Below are 10,003 nucleotides of genomic sequence, written 5' to 3' on the forward strand. Positions count from 1 at the left end.
AACACACCACTTGCGGTGCAGTGCGTGCGGTGCACCGCACCGCACGCGTTATGCGGAGGTTGCGGGTTCGATTCCCGCTTCCGGAATAAAAAACGGCGCATTTTTTCTCGACTTGAATTTTCAATTATTTATTCCGGCATAAAAAAAGGCAATCATACCTCATTCAGCACTATAAAAACACTGTTAAAACGCCAAACAGCACTGGCAATAAGGATATATATATATATATATGTATGTATATACAGAAATAAATTCCGGCAGTCTACAACGCCAAAGGAGGCATGGGGACTATTTTTTGACGGTTAGTGAAATTATATATTTTTTATTAATTTACGTAGAAAGAAAGAAAGGAAGAAAGACAGAAAGAAAAACACACGCCCAGAGTAGGTTCGGTTCGGTCCCCACTCTTTGCACATGTTTTTCTTTCTGTATATATATATATATATATATATATTCCAAAGGGGTTTATTGGAAGGAAGACAGAGTCCGCTGGACAGGGATCGAGAGGCAAAACTGTCCAGGATGAAGCAGCCAGAGGATTTGACTCGAGCCGCGCGATCACGCACCGGTGATGACAGCCGTTGATTCATGCTACATTCTCATTCGGGGATTGACCGATCGGTGAAGAGGGATTGGACGGCGAGAGCACTTCAAGCAATCTCCATTACAATATATGTATATATATATATATATATATATATATATATATATATATATATATATATATATATATATATATATATATATAGTCTGGGAAGATAAAACCTCACACACAGCACAATTAAATAACGTTAGTAGAGACAGAGACACACAAGAAAGACGTAGAAAAAATAAAAAAAAGTTTACTGATTCTTTAGGAAGAGCACTTCCTTTCTTCAGAGTATAGAAAAAGTTAGTTTCAGTGTTATATATATACAGAAAATGTAGCAAGGGCGAGGGCAAGGGAAGGGGAGTTTGTACAATCGGGTCATGGTTGGTGGCCAGCAAAAGAATGAGAGAAGTGAAAGAGGGAGCGGAAAGAGAAAAAAAATAAAAATTTAAAAAGGGATAACAAGAACCCACAGTCACGCAGTACTAACATGAGAAAAAAGGGCAAAACAATAAAAGAAACAAACAAAGAAAAACAAAACACAAGGTAATTCCCTCTTCTCCCGTGGCAACAGGCGTGAAAGAGGGGTCAAAACAGGATATGGGCATGCACGTGCTTGACATTTGCAAAAAAATCAGCCACGTGGAACGAAGAAGGTCCAAAGAAGATATGCCCATGTACACAAAGGGCGAACATCTGCCCATGCACACCCGTTCTAAGAATCGGGGTTTGGCTCCTGTTGCTGGGAGGCAAGGGTCGCGCCCAAAAGCAGGCAGGCAGTTTCGACTCGAAATGAGTGTACATTGGAAAACAAAGAGCAGAAAAGAAAAAAAAAGCAAGGTTAAACAACTCATGAAAAGAAAGAAAACTGAAGGCAGGTGCACGCGTATGACGCAGCACCGGGCGGTATGCATCTGGCGGTGCATGGTACCAGTTCAGGGTACCCCTAGGCGGTTAGCAACGAATATAGAAAACAGCAATACAAAAAAGAAAGGGGAGAGCAAAGCAATCACGCTCGCATGCAGAAATTGATTGCAAGGGGAGACTATCAACCCTATTGAAAATGTGGAGTTGATGGAATCCATCAAAAATCAACATGGTGGATTATGGTAATGGAATTAATGATGGCATGATGGCAGATGACTGCATGCTGGCAGGGTGATGGATGATGGCAGATGACTGCATGCTGGCAGGGTGATGGATGACGGCATGCGTCGGTAGCTGATGGCAATGGTAGCGTCGATGCTGGCAGCTCGGGTGACAGTATGACGGCAGATATGCGAAATTGCAAAAAATGATGACGACATGAAAAGGAAAGATGCTATGCAATGCTAATTAAAAACTGGTTTCATTTCTTGCGAATAAATTTATAAAATAAGATTTGCAGCAAATAAGTAAGCTTGCATATGCGTTTTGCTCTGTCCATTCATGTCGTGATCATTTTTCTGCTATCCTGCTACAATGATCTGAAAACTTAACCATTTTATGAGCGCTTAGATGTGTGTGCTGGGGTGCTTAAAAATATTACACAAAACAAACTTGGTTTTAACGTTGAATATATTATCATTAAATATCAAATACGGTGACTATCTTCGAACAGGTGGGCAGCTGAAAAGAAAAAAAAAACTGAGTTACACACTAAAGCTTATACAATCCAGATCAACTCAAAACAAATGTATATTCACATTTCACATACCTCCTTAAAGATTCTGAGATGGTCACTCCGATGTGGTCCCTTACTTCTGCCCTTCCTCTTTGCCATAAAAATAGAAAGCCTGCAGAAAAAGAACATTTTCAACAAATTAAGTGGAAACCATCCTGCTAGGACTCCCTTCAGGTCATGGAAGGGTGCTCTTGACCGGCACTGCTCTAAAAGGCATCGCATGGTGGCAATGCCTTTCCCGGGAAAGGATTTTAGTAAGATGCAAGCATGCATGCATGCAACCGAGAATTTCAAGAGAACATGCATTAGCAGCAGGTGGGAAAGAAGCAAAACACCCTCGTCTAGAAGAATTCTATGCTCAAAGCGCAGCCAGCGAATACCAGGCGCAAAAAAATGTAGCTTCAGGCGAGTGTGTTGAAGGTTAGGAACACGTTAAATTGAAAAGTGAAGAAGGCCAGATGATATTAACCTGGTTGGATGCATTGAAGCGACGAAAAGAAACGCACACAGTCTTGAGATGAAAGTGCAGACTAAACGAACGCTTGCAAAAACTTCAGCAAACTTGTGATGAATTTAGAGAAAGTTCAATACTATGAGGACAACCGAGCTGTGCAAGCACTAAAGACCCTTTCGGAAGCCGCACAAGAAGGAGAACGGGTGTGCCAAATTTGCCATGGAACAGATTATCAATAGTGATAAGGCGCGCTAACTAGACAGGAACCCACGTTGCGGCAAAGTGTTGTGGAAGTGTTGTGGAAGGATACGAGCATGTGAGGGGCAAAAAACTGCTGAAGCTGCCGTGTCAAAGCACACTAAAAATCTTGTCTTCTGCAAGAGACTCGAGTAATAAACCTAATAAAGGAACGGCTTCAAGTGGAGGGACAAAGCTTGCGGTCACTAAAAGAACCATACTGCAGCCTGATTACTGACGAAATGTCAATACAGGAAAAAGTAATTTATGGCTGCCAAGTCGACATTTTCGGCCTTGATATAAGCTGTGAACCTTGAACTGGTGGTGCCACTGAATTAGCCTGCAGGCTCCTTTGGTTTGTCCTGCGGGGGCTTTCCACGGCTGACGTTATCCCCTTAGGGTATTTTTTTACCGGGAACAGGAAGCATGACCGGCTCCGTAACCTGAATTTTAGTGTGCTCAACTGTGTAAGAGGTAGGGTTCTTCATTATCCGTATTGTCACAGACAGCCACCAGACAAACAGCGCCATGTTCCTAGGCATGTCGGTTGACAACACACTACAACATCAGCATGTTTTGCTACATCCAGCGCGGCAAAATGACCCATCGTTCCTTTTATTTGACCAAACCACCTCATTAAGAACCTTAGAACAAATTTTCTAGAGAGAGAGAGAGGGGGATGTTTGATGGAATGCAGAAAGTTAGGGACTGTTTTGTTCTCAAGGCCCTCTTTAAGATCCAATAAAAGTTGTCACTTGTGAACCCAGTTTGGCTCCTAAGCTGATCACACATTGAGCCGAACCTGGAAAAAATTAAGCTGTCCCACGCCACCTTGATATTTTCGCCTGTCGTCATCAGCAGCCCCAAGTTCCTTCAGAAAAAGCCCAAAGGTCACGAATACGCTACAGAATCGAAAATTCCAGTAAAACAAGCTGAATAGTGCAATCCCATGTTAAGGACCATGCATCTACTCCACGTAAATATGTGATTGCAGCCTGTTCAGCAAGGTGTCTCAAGTGAAGCATGAAGCGCAATAACACAACAGCCCAACCAAGAACTGTAGCGCGGATGGCTGATTGTGTGGCCACTTTCCGAATTGACGCCACCGCATCACCGATAGCGTGCACCACAGGCGACGCGGCGGAGGAAAAGAGAGCTATCGTTCTCACAGGCGGAGGAGCATTCGGTGGGCTGCACGAAAAGGGGGATATCAAGCAGCTGTGTCACTTCTAAATGTTGCATCATGTGCATCCTAGTTCTCTTTTTTACTAAGAACTCCCACCTTCGTGCTTGTGTTTCAGCAGTCCAATGTACAATGGCAGCAAAGGTTCATGTTAAACAATACATAAAGACGTTAAATACAATACATCCAAATTCACTGATTCCAAACTCAGAGAGCAATGAATTGCTGAAATGAAGATGCCGACCAGCATATATATACAGTGCTATTGGAAGACCAAAGCACTGCACTCTCGGTCAAATTAGGCAAGTTCTGGTAACTGAATTTCACAGTGCACGTCATAGCATTGCACTACAATTGTATAGACCTAGGTGCTCACCTATTGTAACCAACGTGAAAAACAGCCAGTGACATCTGATGAGAGGTCCATCCAGATAGGTCCATCCACCAAGTAGGGCATGCCAGCTGATCTCCACTGCAAGGTGTAACAGTCAGTAGCCTGCAAAATAGAAGTGAGTGGCAAACAACAAGTAAGTTGCGTTAGCCTTAATCCTCCAAAGTTCTAAATGCGATATTAAGGTGTCGAGCAAGGTGTTCTTCACACTCCAAGCGAAAATATGAGAACGTTAAAATACCACATTACCTGGATGTAAGGATGGCCGAAGTGACTATCACAGCATAGTGACAATGTCAACGATCAAGCTTCTAACTCAATTCTCTCTTTGGAAGTAGATGCCGTTCATTATGACCAGTTCATGTATGCGTAAAAAGGTGCCGAGATGAGCTCTCTCATTGCTATAAGGCTAATTGCTTCCACGATTCTGTGACAAAGCGCAGACCTAAATGATGATAACGTTGCCTTAACAATTAGGGAGTGCCTAGCGTTCCGTCCAGCCGGAATGCTAAAAACTGCTAAAGTTCCGTCCAGACTGAACGCCAAATCAAAACCAGCCAATTAGCCGCCATTTCTCATTCTGGGATTTGGTGTAGTGGTTCCGCGGCTGACTACGAACGTTGCAGGCCCTGGTTCGATTCTCGCACCATTTTTGTGTGTGTGTGTGTGTGGCCGTGGTTAGCGTTTTGTAATAGCAAAACTTCCCGCCCGCTTTACAATTCACGCGATGAGAGCAGTAGGTCTTGGTTTTTTACTCAAGCGGCCGAGCCGCTCCCGCTCACTGAAGCCAAGGCCGATGTAGCCATCGTCAGTTACACCCAATCTCCTCTAATTATTACCAGTGATTAATAATTAACAGTGACTCTGGCTAGTCAGTGAGCGGAAGCGGTTTGGCCGGTTAGGTAAAAATCAAGACCGACTGCTCTCGCTGAAATATTGTGAAGCGGGCGTCGGGTGGCGACTTGGAGATCTGTCCAGATTGAGCTAGAGTTAGTCCGATCATCTGTAATTATTAATAATGATTAATAATTATCAGTGATTCTGGCTAGTCAGTGAGCGGTAGCTGTTTTGCTGGATGGGTAAAAATCAAGAAAGACTGCTCTCAACGCGAGTTGTGTCTCCTCCGGACGGAACTTTAGTGACAGTTGCCGTTCCGTCTAGACGGAACGCTATACACAGCCTAACAATTCTGCCAAAGGAGGCTGGAAAGGCTGTCATGAACTGCTGAACAACAATACAAGTGAAGCAATTTTTTTTGTTTCTAAAGTCTCTTCTAGGTGACTGCAGCTTAAACCAGGTTCAATTCTTCTTCCCACGCAGTGCTTGAAGCCCACATGATGCGTCGGTGCATGTTTTCAGCTGGTACCGTCAATATCATGGCAACAATTTTTTTCCTTCAAAACATGAATCTAATTAGTCTTTAATAATGGCCGCGATGTCTTAGGGAAGCATAGGGAACCAGATTTAAGGTTGTGCTCACATTGACATCAAACCCATTGAAACGATTTTCAAAAATGATACACATTGGTATAGGCCGCAAAATTTGAAACATGACAATAATGCATTACTGCCAATAATGATAATAGCCAGTGCTTAAAAAATTATTGCGATGAGAAAGAGGTTATCCTCTTCTGAAAAATGAAGAAAAAACTTTCAGTGTGATCTAACCATCTAGAAAAGGCTGTTCTCCCATCTATTCTCTAGCGGCATATTTTCTAGAACTATATTTATTTACATCAAGTCGTGTTTTTAACAGAGTGTATTATTTGCTGTGCAATTATGTACACAAGCTATTAGAAAGAGACCTTCGGCCTTAACCAGTCCAGAGGAGACCCACTTTTTTTTTTTGTTGAAGCATTTGCTCTTGTGCGGGGTGCACTCATCCACAGAATGAGAGCCCAATACAAAATTTAACTGAGCAACACGCGTGGCCGCGAATTATTCGGAGACGGTAGTGAATGTTGCAGTGCTTAAACGCTCCCCACGTGCGGCCAGCATTGCTTATACCTCTGCACCAGACGCACGATACGCGTGTAGTTTCGACGTGGTAGCAACTTCGGGTTGAATGAACGTTTTTGGTGCTACTGATGCACATGCACAAACATATATGCGATTATCGAACGATTGGAACACTCAAACATTCACTGCACATGCGGGGCTTGCGAGTGTGACGCCAATTTCAGCCATCGTACCCTCAATCTGAACGCAGAGAGCCTTGTTTGTACCAGTGCACTTTTCTGAGTGACCGCTTTGAAAAATGACAATCCCTGCAGTGTAGTGTAGACTGCTATGTGCCTCGGCTAAAAGTTACCTAAAGCGTACCACTCCAGTCCAGGTACGAAAAATGATGCGAAGAACAATTTGCAATTCCTTAAAAAGAACTACCCACCAAAAATGGCGATCGGTTGTTGCGAGCACCAAACCGTTTAGCCAACCTAGCAGTATGGTCCTACTTCGCTCAACAAAAAGCCTACAAACGGCACAAACAATAGGGCTCTTCGATTTACAGACTCGAATTCACCGCGGATATTCCGCCGGAGTCCGATGATCCCCCGAAGCCATAAGGATACACAAGAAAATCGAATGCCTGACTGCTTTCAGGGAATCGGCGGTGAGTCCGGGACTGTAAATCGAACAGCCCTACTGTTTCTAGTCCCGCACGCAATATCCGCGGTCGAAAGGCAGATCTACGGAACCCTCAAAATCAGTCGCTGTCAAAAAACATTAGGGCTAACCGACGACGCAAACGTCTAACACGGAACGGAAGAGCCCTGCCCTGTTAAATACACAAGTAAAGTGCAAAAAGTTGACTAGTCACTTACCTTAAATCACAGGCGACATATCTTCGTCGAAACAATAATCCGCTGTTTTCAAAACAACCACAACAAAGCCACTCGACAAGCGCGTACAACTCCACCGTCTCGGGGTCTCGGCGGCCAGGAAGAAAGGAATGCGGCGGCGTGATGGCGTGGCGATGTTGCTGGATGGAGCAGTGGAGTACTGAGGCCGGGGTTTCGGTTTCGGCTGTGCTTGGTGTTTTCGTAACGCAGTTCATACACGGCGCGAAGTGAACAAAATGCGTCGAAACAAATTCTGGCTTGAACATAGACACATAAAGCAATGTAAATAGAAAGATGAGGTTGCCATACCCAGCAAAAAGTTGAGTTTGTTGGGCTATCCTGTATATGAGCGATCGAGTTGTGGAATAAACCTCCGACATCACTTTGGGGGAAATCACTTTTGGTTAAAAACTACCAAGAACAGGCACATTTTTCGTTAAAAAAAAATCATATCGTGCTGTCAGCAAAAAAAAAAAAAAGAAACAGACTACCGGAGGATCGAACCACCAACTTTGCAACAAAAAACGAGCGCGTTACCACTGCACCACCGCTACAATCGGAAGTCAAGCCCGAACAAGTACCATTTAGTTGGTTTGTCAATCTAAATCGCCCATGAATGCATAAATATTGTGAGTTATGTTTACTGCTTCTCGTATATAACCCATTCCGGCAGTCATACCGCTTCTTGGGCACGCACCAGTCTCCGAAACGAGGCTGACCTTGAGAAGTGTAGCCAGCTATCTCAACCTAAAAGAGATATCGCACATCCCCGTTCTCCCCGACGAAAGCCAACGTAGCTATGAGTGAAATGGCATAGAGGGAAATGGCATGCGCGCCCGGAATTAAAATTATGTTGTGTAATAATACCGTGCTTAGATCTGTCTCAAGGCAGCTGATTACAACTAAGGAGGATCGGCGAAGCGCTAGACCCGTAGTCTGCCGCGTACAATTTAAGCCATGCCACGGACGGTTCTGTCCGCGGGCTCAGCGCAGCGAAAATGAACACGTACGGTTTGACGGTTTGACCCTGTCGCAGCGAAAAAAAGCTGCCCATGTTTTCAACGTAAGTGTCCGCACTGCCATCCTTACACCAAAAACGGCGAATAAAGGGCATACAGTTTCATACCAGCCCTCCAAGTTCTGGCTTAAAAACAAGAAGCGCTAATCAAAGTAGCTTTTCTCTAATATGCCAAGTTTTCAGCAGCACCTTATAAAAAATGCAGTTATTGTTTTTTCTTCTCGAAATTCCCAATGCCACCGCTATGTTTCTGTTATTATATCAGTCCTTCGCTATCGAATGAATTTTGGCTTGCTGCCAGCATTCGTTCGGAAAATGCCTTTCCATCATCAGTACAGCAGTCAAGCTTGCCGTCACGCGAACATCTGCCGTCATCGCGCAGCGTGCGTGCCAAGTTTTCGTCAACACCTTTTCAAAAAGGCAGCTTTTGTAATTTTCTCGCAACGGTCAATGCCAAAGCTATGTTTCTGTTATTACAAGCGCTTCGCTCTCGTATAAGTTTTGGCTTTCTGCCGTCATTCATTCAGAAAATGTCTTTCCATCGTCAATTCAGCAGTCAAGCTTGCCGTCACGCAAACTTCTGCCGCCATTGCGCCGCAAGCCTGCCAGCATGGAGGAAGGTGCTGGAAGGTGCTGAAAGGTGCTGGCAGGCATCCCATCATGCCTGCCAGCACCTTCCAGCGTCTCCTTCCAGCAGCTTCCATTACAGTTTCTTACGTACATCAAGCTTTCCAAGGCGACCATCAAACGCAATCAACCTTTCCAGCAATGAATCTTGATGGTTGGTTGATGGAATTTTCAACAGGGAATATTAACAATGGTACCGCAGCCTTCTACCCAGAACATAATGTCCAGACTAACTTGTCATTTGGCCTAATGAAGCCATTGTGCTACAAAAACGCGGTGCTAGCACGAAACTATAACCATCTACGCGGGCTCGTCAACTGATGAGGTATATTATCGAAGGAAAGGAATGAACAGGAATAGCACTTGCCTGAGAAATGCAGCCGAACTTTTAATCGGAGGAAAGACACGTCAATTTCCCACAACTTTCATTGATGCCAAACGACGCTGACTTAAACTTATATATGAGGTATGACTCACGATCCTCGCCATCGTGATGCGTCTGAAACTAGATTCAAGCATTGTGGCCTTCAGTTGTTCAAAAGAATGACCAGGAGTGTTAACATGCTTTGATAGAGGCAAAGAAGGGCAGGGTTTTGCGTGATATGGTGATTGTTAAACCTCAAACGAAAGGGTGTTTCAGTCTGGCCGATGTATTGCTTGCCGCACAGGGTACATTCCAGCGGGTTGCAGAAAGTTAATCGAACGCCATTACATCGAACGCCACTTCATAAAAGCCGTTCCATCGAACACCGTTTCATCGAACACCGTTCGGTAGAAGGACGTCTCATCGAGGACATTTTATCGAATTTGGTTGTGCACAACAGAGCAGATCGAGCCTTCAGGGCGTATGAGAAGACAGAAACTATTGTTATTTTTAGCGAGCTTTATGCAGCTCGTCTTAATACCTCGCAGTGGAAACTTTTAATGAGGAAGAACTTTCTGATTCGCTTTTTTTCTTTTTCAAGCTTGGTACAAAGCACTTTGGCAGATGATGGCTTTGG

At 44.2% G+C, this 10,003-nt stretch overlaps 1 long non-coding RNA gene across 1 annotated transcript; it reads right to left on the reverse strand.

The window, feature by feature from the left end:
- Positions 1-1,641: 1,641 nt before the first annotated feature.
- On the reverse strand, positions 1,642-7,454 carry LOC144160987 (uncharacterized). Its single transcript, XR_013320463.1, has 4 exons — positions 7,340-7,454; positions 4,503-4,622; positions 2,286-2,364; positions 1,642-2,197 (listed from the first exon to the last, which is right to left on the reverse strand). It is a non-coding gene; the product is annotated as an uncharacterized LOC144160987 (long non-coding RNA).
- Between the last annotated feature and the right edge of the window lie 2,549 nt (positions 7,455-10,003).

Source organism: Haemaphysalis longicornis, unplaced genomic scaffold, assembly GCF_048455015.1.
Source record: "Haemaphysalis longicornis isolate Haplotype H1 unplaced genomic scaffold, Haemaphysalis longicornis Haplotype H1 scaffold_11, whole genome shotgun sequence".
Classification (NCBI taxonomy): domain Eukaryota; kingdom Metazoa; phylum Arthropoda; class Arachnida; order Ixodida; family Ixodidae; genus Haemaphysalis; species Haemaphysalis longicornis.